Raw genomic sequence first — 10,604 nt, 5'->3', positions numbered from 1 at the left:
TCACGACTGTAAAACAGGTAATTATTTTCTGGCGAGGGCTGGAAAGTAAATAATTGGTTAAGATGAAAGCGAGATAGTACGTTTGAAGAACGCGAGAGACATTTATTTTCCAGATGTGTGCGTAATTATTTGTGCGAGAGACATTCCGATGGTGTCAAGTACCGACGTATATTTTCCAGTTGTGAACGTAATTATTTGTAATCATAACAAGACTGATGTGAGAATAGCGTTGAGTGGCATTAAGCCGGATGTGTATAAGGTTATATTTAAATAGCAAAACACATTAACGAAATGTTCCCATGGGAACTTTTAATTTCCTTTTTTAGAACAGACATTTTTAAGGTATACAATGGGTATGATCTATCACGGTTCTAACACAATGGAACATTTCATCTGGTTCTACATTGAGAATTAATGCTTTCACAAGACCACTCATTTTACGACGACACTGTCCCGACAAAAATATATTTCAAAGAACCAATCAAACGGACGAAACTATGACAATATGATATCCAATCAAGATCGGAGAATTTGAAAGAACCAATCAAAAATGATTTAGACTACCGGCTGCTCTGAATGACCTTGACCTATTTTTTGTGTGCGGCGCTGCTGTGCGGCTGACGCCTGAGCTATTTGCCCTTTGACCTTTGAGGGAATCAATGGACTTTTAATTGATTAAATTAATAAGTCATTAGACTCAGGAGTAAGAAACCAATTTAAAAGAACAACGCGGCTCAGCGTTAGAGTCCTTGGACTGTACTGCGTAACCTCAATTTGCGCTGCGGCGCTGCGGCGCGGGTGAACCAGTCGGAACCTAATAACACCGGGATAGGATCCTTTTTAATCAGCTGTATAGCCCTATTATTACGCAATTAACCATTCGATACATCATCGATGGCAAATCGAACACTCAATAAACACACGCTCAGGTAGGTCACATGACCTTGCAATACAAAATCGAACTCAAAATACCAATCAATACAACATCGAACTCAAAAAAACAAACCACTCTATACAACAACGAACTCAAAATACCAATCAATACATCATCGAACTCAAAACAAAATACCAATCAATACAGCATCGAACTCAAAACAATACCATTCAATACATCATCGAACTCAACATATCGATTAACAGGTAAAAAAACAATCATCCTCATCCTCCGTCAAAAAACGGTTTCTAACTATTTACAACCGTATATACTACTAACATGAATTTAGAATTAGGATGATAAGAAACCCATTTTTAACTAACATTTTAAGTTTTTGCAATTCAAGAGAATTTGTATCTATTTCCCACAATAGCGGATAAGATCAACCCCACATGTACATATATATGCAGTTCTGACATCCGAACGTAATTATAGGCATAGTTTAACATTGTTGTAATGGACAAATATTTTGCGTCATTAAAAAATAAATTTCATTCCAACAATAACAACAATAATAATAATAATAATAATAATAATAATAATAATAATAATAATAATAATATATAATAATAATAATAATAATAATAATAATAATAATAATAATAATAAAGACACTTGTTGACACTTTCCATGAAACCAAACATCTCAAAGCGCTTTACAGATAATTAATTACGTTACGAACATAATATGTACAATCAAAATGAAATATTGAAACAAAATACAAATTGCTTAAAATAATAGTATACAAACATAACAATCGGCATGATTTAAAATGAATTTTGAAAAAGTGGGCTTTTAAAGCAGATTTGAAGTTTAAGATGTTCTCGATTTCTCTACTAGGTTGGGTTAGGGTATTCCAGAGTTTGGGGCCATAACATTGAAAAGAGCGATCACCAAAAGATTTTAACTTACTTTATGGTACAAATAATAAAGTGGTGTCGCGTGATGACCGAAGGCTTCTGATTCTGTGCTTAAGGTTTATAAGTTTATAACAATGAGCCTTTTAAATAGAAAACTAGAGAGGGCATTGGCCTATAATGATTTGGGTTATCAGACCTGCCAATAAGTGCATATATGTAGACGTCGTTCTCGTCGGATCAACCCCAAATTCCACGTTAATAATGTGTGACTATAAATTCAATTTCCAGCCCAGGGCTCATAGGGACATAATACTGCCTTATTTATTTATTTGTTTGTTTATTAATTAATTAATTAATTAATTAATTAATTAATTTTATTGTTGGATGATGTTTTCGTGTTGACGGTTTCCTGACTATGCTTAATTCTATATTAACGAGTTAACTATACCGTACTTTGGAAAAATACGTATTTAAAAATTTGGTTTAAAAAACTCGTCCTTCATAAATATCGATCGATGTAAATTACCCCCATCTTGGCAAAAACTCTCAAACATGGGACTTCGCGAAGTTTCCATATTCCCTCTGCGATATTGCTGTAGGACAGGGTTGCAAGTTAAATAAACTTAAATTTCATAAATCATTTATCTACAGCACCCTATTCTTTGCGAGGTTATTTTGTTTGTTTTTTTTTTTTTTGTTTTGTTTTTGTTATACCGAACATCAATTTGATATTTTGGTATTTTTCCTTGGTGTGATTTGAGCAAATTTGAGAGGATTGACCTCAGCCTGGATTTAATATCTTGAAAATGAGAGTTTGGAGAGACACACACACACACAGAGAGAGAGAGAGAGAGAGAGAGAGAGAGAGAGAGAGAGAGAGAGAGAGAGAGAGAGAGAGAGAGAGAGAGAGAGAGAGAGAGATGTAAGTAGGTCAAGCATGGTTTTTAAGTTGAATACTTCTGCAATAATCACTGTTCACTCTAATTTTGAATTTTCTTTCTGTATTATTTTTTTTCTTTCTTTCGGTTATTTGGTGTGTTTATTTGTTTGAATACATATATTCTTTTGGTGTTTTCCTTTTGTGTTTTTTTTTCAGTGATATTGATATTATGAGTTGCAGTAGCAATGTTAAATGTTAAATAATCTACACATGTAATGTACACTTATATAACTCACTCAACCCTAACACCGACTACATGTATATCCGTAGTTTACCCGGGTTACTTTTATCTCATGCCGATTTGTTTATTACATTTTTATGAGACAGATTATAGGCGTAGTATCAAAGCTAATGTTTTTAGTTTTTACATATTAATGGTAGCTGAATAAAACTATCTATGCATAATATGATCATTTTTAATACATATTTTCCAAGTTTGAAAAGTGGCAAAAATCTCTAGGATTGAATGAGTTAAAGGACCTTTGTTGAAGGCTTAATTGTGTTTGAACTGATGTTAAATGCCTCTCAGACCGATGTACGACACCACACTATTTCCCAATGTATGGTGACCGCCATTAAACGGGTAGAGACCTTAACCATTTGGTAGCCACCTCAAAGCCATGAAAGAAGCTTCACAAATTCCATTCCAGCAAGAGGTGTAACTAGAAGTTGTTAAAACCACCATCGCCGACAAAAACAACAGCAACACAGTGAATCAGATAGTGGCACCTTATTCCAGAAGGCTGGAACACAATGCCAAAATGTACGGGTATGTGGTCTAGTGGTATGACACTCGCTTTCGGATCGGAAGGTCCTGGGTTCGAGCCTCGCGCTCGGCGCATAGTTGAGTCCTTGTAAAAGGCTCTTTACTCACATTCTCTCACCGTACTCAGGTGTAAAATGCGCTTTGAGCATATTTAGTGGATATTGCGCTATATAAAGCTCATTAAAAAATACATGTTATTACATAAGTGGGACCTGTGAGAGTCGCCAATTTTCTTCCATTTAGGTGCGACGCTACGAAAGTGCAGAGTTACGTCACATTTAGCCTTTATTGTAATTGATGGCAGCGGCGGCCAATCCAGACATAGTAAATGGAAACAATGAACGATATGTAAACATGGCGATCAGATGCTGCGGATGTGGTATAACCGACGTTTACTTATTTTCAGGTCTGATAACCCTAATTGATGTGGTCTTACTGTTGTATTGGGATTACATGTACTGTAAATGATTTATGTACACGTCAGGTAGAAGCTAATTTTTACCTATTGTAGAAACAAAAAACACAACAATAATAACGAATCAAAACAAGAATAAAATAAAATGAAATAAAATAAAAATAAAATCAATTTAAAAAACAACAACAAAAACCCCGCAAAACAAGCAAACAAACAAAAAACAACAAAACAAAACAAAGCGAAAGTAATATAAAAACAATAAAAAAAACAAAACAAAAGACAAGAACAACCCCTTTCAAAATAGAAAAACAAAAACGAAAAACGCCAAACAACCCCCCCCCCCCCCCAATACAAACAACAAACCTAAAATTACCCCCCCCCCCCCCAAAAAAAAAACAAAAAAAAAAAAACCCCAAAAAACAACAAAACAACCAAACCCCAAAACAAAACGAACAAACAACAACAACAACAAAAAACAAACAAAACAAATTCCCCAACAAACAAACAAACAAAACAAACAGAAGCAAAAACAACCCGCTCCAAAAAAAGGAAGAACAAACAAAAACAAAATAACAAAGCAAAACAAAACACCACACAAAAACAAAAACAAAAACAAAATAGCAAAGCGAAAAAAATAAAACAACAGAACCAAACAAAAATGAAATGGAAAATTAAAAATAGTTGTATTTTTAAAAAATTGAAAAATTAAACAACAAAAGCAAAACTAATTTATAACAAATAACCCCCCCACCCCCGGTCCACAAAACCCCGTGAAAAGGAAAAACAAAAACTAAAGGGGTTGTTTCATTAATTATTAGATACGTTTTTCGAAGAGAGGATTGTCTGCCCTTCCGAAAATACTTGGCAGCATTTTCTAAACGACGCGTCTGTGAATTCTTCAAATTTGACCTTGATGAAATTTTTGGTTATTTGACCGGACTTGACCTCACCAGTCAAACAGAAATCACATACCACTCGCGTCCGGTCCTTGTCCAAGCCTCGCTTGCGCTCCGTCAGTCAGACAATCAAGGCATTGCCCCACCCCTTCTCTCTCTCTCTCTCTCTCTCTCTCTCTCTCTCTCTCTCTCTCTCTCTCTCTCTCTCTCTCTTTATATATATATATATATATATATATATATATATATATATATATATATATATATATATATATGTAATAGAATGACCATTCTATTTAATGTTATTTGATTTTGTACTCTATTACTCTTTACTACTTGTCGCTACCATCACTATTTAATTGTATGCAAGTAATGCAAGACTGTGTGCCTCTGTGGTTGATATCAACATTTCTTTACTCGTGTGTGTTACTATGACCAATAGTACACTGTGTGTTGTGTGTTAAGCCCTTACACAGGTAGTCTCTCGATGTAGTACTATTTTTTAGTGCGGGGCGGTCCTTGGCAAGCTTAAGGACCACGGTCCTACGGTCCTTGGGAAATGAAGACCGCAAGGACCGGTCTCTAGACCGGTCCGTTCATTCTTGAACCGTTAAAGACCGCTACACGATGAAAACCGTGGCCTACAGGAGTAAAACACACGGAGTAGTCACACTCATTTCAAATTGTAACCTAATTAGAGAAGAGGGGTGATGCCTTCTTTATTTGCTCACCGTACTTCATTGTTACTTCGATAATTTAATAAAATTTGAAATTTATCCCCATTAACGGAGATAATGGCATCGCCCAAGGCGTTGATCGAGTTGTTCGTGGCGTTGATACACACACGCAACTCCTACCCCCCCCCCCCCCCCCCCCCCCCCACACACACACACATTAGAGGACAGCGAGCATTGAAGAGTAAGAGAGAGACGTGAAGTTATAATAAGAGGGGGTGGATGAGGTGATAAGAGGGGTCGATGGTGACTTTTCGCCAGATCTAACAAACTCAGCTACCCATTCATTGCTGAGTAGACAGGGATTCAGAAAAAAATCGACTGCACCCGGGATCGATCTCTGGCCCTTTGCGTATAAAGAGAGTGCTCTATCAACTGAGCTATCGGGGTCCCCAAATATTCTATTGGACCTTTTAAAAATACAGACGTTATAACTGTTTTTTTTGGACGGAAGAAACTAATGAAACTCATATTACTTGATTAGTTAAAACACCAAACGAAATTTTAATATTATTGTATTATTTTAAATGACAACAATGCGATAGAAAGGAGTGGCGACAAGAGATGGACAAAAGAAAACAAAAAATCAGACTTGCAACTTGCTAGGTTCGAGACACACACACACACACACACACACACACACACACACACATCTTTAGTAGTCACATACATTTCAAACAATAACCCATTAGAGAAGAGGGGTCATGCCTTCATCATAGATCATTGTCATTGCGATCATTATGGTGTAGTAAATTTTGAAATTTACCCCGTATAATGGAATCGTCCAAGGCGTGCGCCTCCTGTTCCCCCCATCTCACACACGAAAGGGCGGTTTGCGGAGTGGAGGGAGGTGGTCGTCTGCCTCTATGGTCGTCTGTGTCGTTTAGTGTATGGCAAAGGGGGGTGGGTGCGATTAATTAAGTGGGATGGGTGGTGATCGGTGGAAGATAGGCAAAGGACCGAGGCAACGAATCGCCGGGGAAGTAGTATGGCGCGAGACCGTTGAAAGGTGATAAGAAGTGAGGACCGCCGGCGGTCTTCCTCTTTGGGACTGGACCACGGTTCACAGCTAAAAGACCGTGGGACCGGTCCTCGGTCCGGTCCTCAGCGCGGCACTACTATTTTTATCTTCGGCTGGGTGTGACTTCTGGCCTGATACTATATTTTTGTGTGATTTCTTTCACCACTTCACATCGTTATAACTTCATTTTAACAACTATGATCATTTACAAATTTATATCACTAATTCTGGCAAATCATAGCTTTCTAGCCACCTACCTTGAGTCATCTAAATCTACTTTGTTCTTCTGTATACTTAATAATTGCTACTCAAATATTTCATACAGCCATAACGTTAACGCCTTTGATTACTAATTACGAGCTAAACATTTACTCTTTAACTCTGCAATTCACTATGATTGATTTTGTAGCATAACTCTTTAGTTTAGACTTATTCGTTCCTTCATACATGTCCCATGTTATTTGCATTAATTTGTTTAAATCATGAAGATGCACACAACTCGATCGAGTTTACTCACTTCAGTCTACGCATCACTTTACCTGGACCAGTGACGTAGGTGCTTTCCCTGACGTCCGCGCTAAATCTATTTTAACTGCTATAGCTAATATTAATTATGAGATTATTCTGCCATTGATTCTTTTCATTCATTCATTGATCCATTCAAAAGAATGATCTGTTCCATTGTTCCTGAATAAAGACTTCATCATTTTACATCCTGGCCTTTGTTGTTTGATCGCCTCCACTACCCTGGAGTGGATGGGCTAGGACTCGGGTAGACTATGGTGTCTCGGACTTGACTGTGGTGTGTGCTCTTCGCTCATGAAATCAACTCCCTACTTCTACTTCTGACACATGAAGTCATGCTACTATCACTAACAGTAGTACTAAACTGTCACTTCATTGTCTCGATCTATCTTCCTCACTTGAGCACCACCGCCGCAGTTACAGTCTGGAACTCTTAAGTCGACCCCGGGACCGAATCCATTCACTCCCACCACGGCCTCTACACTCTGCCAATACTACTACTACCAATCGCCGGCATCAACTACCCGGTTGTCTCCATCAGTATCACACTCGCCGGCATCAACTACCCGGTTGTCTCCATCAGTATCACACTCGCCGGCATCAACTACCCGGTTGTCTCCATCAGTATCACACTCGCCGGCATCAACTACCCGGTTGTCTCTATCAGTATCACACTCGCCGGCATCAACTACCCGGTTGTCTCTATCGCACTCGCCGGCATCAGCTACCCGGTTGTCTGACTTTATTACAAATTTGGCGCTGCGAGCAGGGTCTCAATTTCAGAAGCGACAGCCTTTTGGAGACCTGCTTATTTATTCATCAGTCAGACATCCGCTTGGAATTGGAACGAATTTACACTCTCGCTGCCAGTCCCTGTCCACCAACCTCGATGTTTTATTGCGACAGACGCATGGCTTACTCTACTCGAGTAGAGTAAGCCATGGACAGACGACAATCGACGTCAACTTGCCACTCGGCCCCTTTACAGCCGAATTTATACCAAGACGGCCGCTTCCGGCTACCATACACGTCGAGTATCCTGTCCAACCCGAGATGACCAGTGTGACTGCCAAACCCGAGAGGACCCTTGTTCCTGAGCCCGAGATGACCTGTGTGTCTGTGCCCGTGATGACCGTGTGCCTGTTCCCGTGATGACCTGTGTGTCTGTGCCCGTGATGACCCGTGTGCCTGTGCCCGTGATGACCGTGTGCCTGTTCCCGTGATGACCTGTGTGTCTGTGCCCGTGATGACCCGTGTGCCTGTGCCCGTGATGACCCGTGTGCCTGTGCCCGTGATGACCCGTGTCTCAGTGCCCGAGATGACCGTGTGCCTGTGCCCGTGATGACCTGTGTCTTTGCCCGTGATGACCGTGTGCCCGTGCCCGTGATGACCTGTGTGTCTTTGCCCGTGATGACTGTGTGCCTGTGCCCGTGATGACTGTGCCTGTGCCCGTGATGACCTGTGTGTCTGTGCCCGAGATGACCCGTGGGTCTTACCGGCGTGAGTTCAGCCAGATGGAGCCTCGTCCCTATTACTGCCATGCAAATATCCGAAGGCATCGTCGTCAAGTGGTGGCCGGTGTTCCTAAAAGTCGCGTCTGTGAAAGTGAAACCACGTCACAGAATCCCGCCTGCACACATCTGCCCAGACGACATCACGCCAAATGCAAGGATCTGCCTGAGCGTGACCACTACGTTGGTGAGATAATCCATGTTTTGTAGGTTTCTCGTGTATATTGATTCAATATATCGTTAGTTCCCATTAATTTTGCAATATGCTCATGATTCATAATGAAATATACAATGTATTTATGGAATGTTTAAACTATTGCTTATAATTATAACAGTGTAGTTCTCTCTACATTTACCGCTAACAAGCGACGTCCACTTAATATTTCCATGTCTATATTCGACATGAGCCTCCTCACATTTGAGACGTTCGTATTTTAAGTTTTAACGCTTTTCTCATCTTATACTTATATACCGCTATGCTGAAGCGACGTAAATTTACATTGATTGCATTTCTTTCAAGTTGAATTCGTACATTGAATCCTCTCTGCCTAGTTGACCATTGATAATTTGTTCTATGAGGACATAGAACGGTTCGAGTTGGGGGATATGTAATAGAATGACCATTCTATTTAATGTTATTTGATTTTGTACTCTATTACTCTTTACTACTTGTCGCTACCATCACTATTTAATTGTATGCAAGTAATGCAAGACTGTGTGCCTCTGTGGTTGATATCAACATTTCTTTACTCGTGTGTGTTACTATGACCAATAGTACACTGTGTGTTGTGTGTTAAGCCCTTACACAGGTAGTCTCTCGATGTAGTACTATTTTTATCTTCGGCTGGGTGTGACTTCTGGCCTGATACTATATTTTTGTGTGATTTCTTTCACCACTTCACATCGTTATAACTTCATTTTAACAACTATGATCATTTACAAATTTATATCACTAATTCTGGCAAATCATAGCTTTCTAGCCACCTACCTTGAGTCATCTAAATCTACTTTGTTCTTCTGTATACTTAATAATTGCTACTCAAATATTTCATACAGCCATAACGTTAACGCCTTTGTTTACTAATTACGAGCTAAACATTTACTCTTTAACTCTGCAATTCACTATGATTGATTTTGTAGCATAACTCTTTAGTTTAGACTTATTCGTTCCTTCATACATGTCCCATGTTATTTGCATTAATTTGTTTAAATCATGAAGATGCACACAACTCGATCGAGTTTACTCACTTCAGTCTACGCATCACTTTACCTGGACCAGTGACGTAGGTGCTTTCCCTGACGTCCGCGCTAAATCTATTTTTAACTGCTATAGCTAATATTAATTATGAGATTATTCTGCCATTGATTCTTTTCATTCATTCATTGATCCTAGTGCTGGGTCGAGTTTGAAACGATCAAATCGAGCGGGTTTTCGATCGAGTCCTCTAAAATCGAGTCGGTTTCGGGCGGGTTTCGAGTCAGTGACGTCATCGAGCAGTGATTCGTTTGAAAAAAAAAACACGAGCAACTCGTTTGCCACAGGAAACTTCACATACCCCTCCCTCTCTTATGTCTGTGGCTGGCTTGACTGCAGCTGGTTATGATGGGGGCTGCCAGATGGCCAAGTTCAAAATTGGTTACTAAGAAACGCTTTTCTATTATTATTCATTTTAAAAAAAAATCTTTTATTTAAAAAAAATGAAAAGATAAGTTTATCCAACTGTAGTCGATTGTTTTGTTAATCAAAACAAATGAGTTTTTCAAGGGAGTCAGAATGCTTGTGGTGTTGGGCTATTTGGGGTCTATTTGACTACTTGGGCAAGAAGAAATATGGCTGTCTGGCAGCCTTGATTATGATCGTTCGTCGCATCACACACACATACACACACACACACACACACACACCATCAAACAGTTGTCGATGGTGAAGGGTTGAGACCCCCCCCCCCCTCCCACCACCATCATCCCGCTGTCACCTTAACATTTCATATTTATGTCGCGC

The sequence above is a fragment of the Berghia stephanieae genome, chromosome 1, assembly GCF_034508935.2.
Source record: "Berghia stephanieae isolate SIO BIC M18660-M18661 chromosome 1, UCSD_Bste_1.3, whole genome shotgun sequence".
NCBI lineage: Eukaryota > Metazoa > Mollusca > Gastropoda > Nudibranchia > Aeolidiidae > Berghia > Berghia stephanieae.
Note: the sequence above shows the minus strand (reverse complement) of the source record.